We start from the raw sequence: 2,741 nt of genomic DNA on the forward strand, positions 1-2,741 counted from the left end.
GTTACCTTTGGGTGAGAGGAGAATGATGCTAGGGAAGTTTGCAAAAGAATTTCCAACCATATGTAAAATGTCTTATTTCTTTATAAATTTAAACAATTTAACCAAATTACTATATTCATTAAATTATCATCGTATGTTACTATTTGTTTAATATATCTTCAATAATGTGTTCTTAAAAGTGGAAGAGTAATATTTTAGTTTACATGAGGGTTTAAAAGTGTTTCATTCATAATAATAGTTTAAAATGAAGTAAATTATTATATCCCTTTCTGAATTTTTGTATATGTTTTCTATTATATAGGTTCTTCATTGAAGGGTATAAATAAGGCTACTTATGCATTTGCAGTGTCACAAATGTGGTAACTATAGTTGAATGAAATTTAACCTTAGAGGTAAACATATCCGGTTCTAGTTTTTTTTTTTATTGGAACTCAGTGCTTTGTATTTACAAAAGAAAAATAATAAAGGAAAAGTCTGAAACTAATCAGCTGGAGACACGGGGCAAAGGTGGGAATCTGGGGAAAAGGGTAGGGTCCTCTGCAGGGAGAGAAGGGGAGGGGCTCCGACACCAAGGAAGCCTGAGGGTCCCAGCCTCTAGGGGTTTCCCCAGGGCCAGCCCCCCCCCCCCCACCCCGCAGAGGCTCAGATCGAGGGGCCAGGAGCTGAGTCAACCACAGCCCCCTCTGGTTTTTCCAGGAGCCTGAGTTCCCAGCTCCAGGGGTCTGGGATGGCAGGGGAAACTGAGGCCAGAGAGAGCCCATGGGTCCTGCCACGACTTCTCACTGTGGCATGATCTTGGCAGCCTCGGCCGGAATAAGGGCAATGAGGTCCCGGTTGATGAGGAAGACGAATCGCAGGCTGGCAATCCCCACCACGGAGTTGTTGCTAAGGCGCCATTTGGAGCCACACGGCACAGGTCGTCCATCGATGTAGATGGGCCGCCGGCCCTCACTGGCAATGAAGTCACCATCTTTTTTCCAGCTTGATGACACCTTGCTTCCGGGAGATCTTCCAGGCCGGACCCTCCAGAGACAGGTCCACGTCAATCTGGTTACCCTCGGTTGCTCTGCCTAGGGTGATCTTTCTCAAGCGCCTCAGGCACCGCACCATGCGGCCCCGCAGCACTGCCAGGGTCTGGCTGTCAAAGTCTGGAGAGCTCATGCCTGTGATGCTACCTACTAGCACCTGCCACTTATGCGGTTCCTATTCCATCTGCCGAATCTCTCGTTTCTGGAGCCGGTCAGCCACCGTCAGCTCATGATCTAGGACTTCATCTCACATGTCCTTGAGCTTTACTGTCGTCAATCAAGTCCTCTGCATCTGAGAAGTTCAGCACTTGGTCCCCCTTGGGCAGCGGCTGCACTGTCTGGTCCTCCAACAGGTAATACTGCTTCATGAGCTGCCAGTGGGCCTGTAGAGTCTTGGCAGTAGGGGCCAGGTAGAAGGCATCAGGGCGTCTGTGCAGCAGGTCCTGGAAGTCTCCAAGGTGGGCTGGCTGGCCGATCTCGCTTTGCTCAGCAGCTGCTCTTCAGCCTTGCTAAACAGGGCCTTGCTCTGGATGGCGGCAACGGCCTCTGAGTGCAGCAGTGGGTCTCATGGCCTGGCAGGCCAGCTTGGAGATGACAAGATCGTAGAGCAGGGCGTACCGGTGCTGCTGGGTGAAGCGGCGGCTGAACTTCATGCCTAGGTGGACAGATGTCAGGTCATTGGTCTGCAACAGGGCATCGATGAGCAGGAGGTCGTCCGCAGGCTTCCAGCAGCCCAGATCCTTGATCACCTGGAGTGGCTGTTTGCTCTTCTTTACCCGCTTGGTGAGTCCAGGGGCTGGGGCTGGGCTGGGTGGCACAGGGATGATGGGGACCTTGGACACCTTCTCCTTCTCATTGGAGGAGGGAGGGTTCACTCCCCGAACAATGCCCTGGTTCCACCCCACTGGCCCCCTTCTCCCGGGTAGAGGACTTAGCCAGGCTGCTCTCCACCAGCTCATCATCAAACTTCTTTCTCTTGGTGAACCTGGAGGTGCTTCTCCCTTTAGGGATGGTGCCAAAGCCTGTGAGGAGGCCCGCTTCTGCCAGTGCCATCCTCATCCTCTGAGCGGCTGGCAGTGCCTGATGCCATCAGGGGGGAACCTAGCAGTCCCTGAGAATCTTTGTAGATCCTCTTACAGTCCCAAAGCCACTTGCTCCAAACCACAGGGCTAGAAGGAAGGGTCCCACAGGTTCATCCAAGGATTCTGACCAGGTGAACTTCGAGGCTGAGAGGAGATTCATTCCTAGGCTGCCAGCTCCAACAATTTCTCCATGGCGATGATGGCAGCAGCCGCAGGGCCAAAGCCGGCTTCCTTGAGATTCGTCTGGTTCTAGTTTTGACTGCACTGTGGTCTCCATGTAACCATGCCCAAATTCTTTAACTCTACATGGCTTGACTTAGTAAATTAGAAATAACGACATGTTTGCTTTATTTCAATGAATTTACCTAACAATAATATGGTACAACATATATAATTTCTGTGTCTATAATAATAAACTGTACAAAGTAAAATTAATGTAATATTGGTACTTTGCAGAGCTCAGTTCAGTAAACATTTACTGAGCGCATGCTATGTCCCAGGTACAGAATTTGGGACAAAAACAACAAAATCATAAAAGGAGTATGTGTTTTGGCTTAAGGTGCTTACATTCAAATCCTTTTAAAAGTTTTGGGGTGAGTGTTCCATTAAGAACACCTATTCATGGTTTCTA

At 49.4% G+C, this 2,741-nt stretch overlaps 1 pseudogene across 1 annotated transcript; it reads right to left on the reverse strand.

The window, feature by feature from the left end:
- Window positions 1-779: 779 nt before the first annotated feature.
- LOC309822214 (microspherule protein 1-like) lies at window positions 780-2,349 on the reverse strand (annotated as a pseudogene). The gene is made up of 2 exons: window positions 2,248-2,349; window positions 780-2,139 (listed from the first exon to the last, which is right to left on the reverse strand). The product of its transcript is annotated as a microspherule protein 1-like (transcript).
- Window positions 2,350-2,741: the final 392 nt, after the last annotated feature.

This window comes from Grampus griseus (genome assembly GCF_964374135.1).
Source record: "Grampus griseus genome assembly, chromosome: 4".
NCBI lineage: Eukaryota > Metazoa > Chordata > Mammalia > Artiodactyla > Delphinidae > Grampus > Grampus griseus.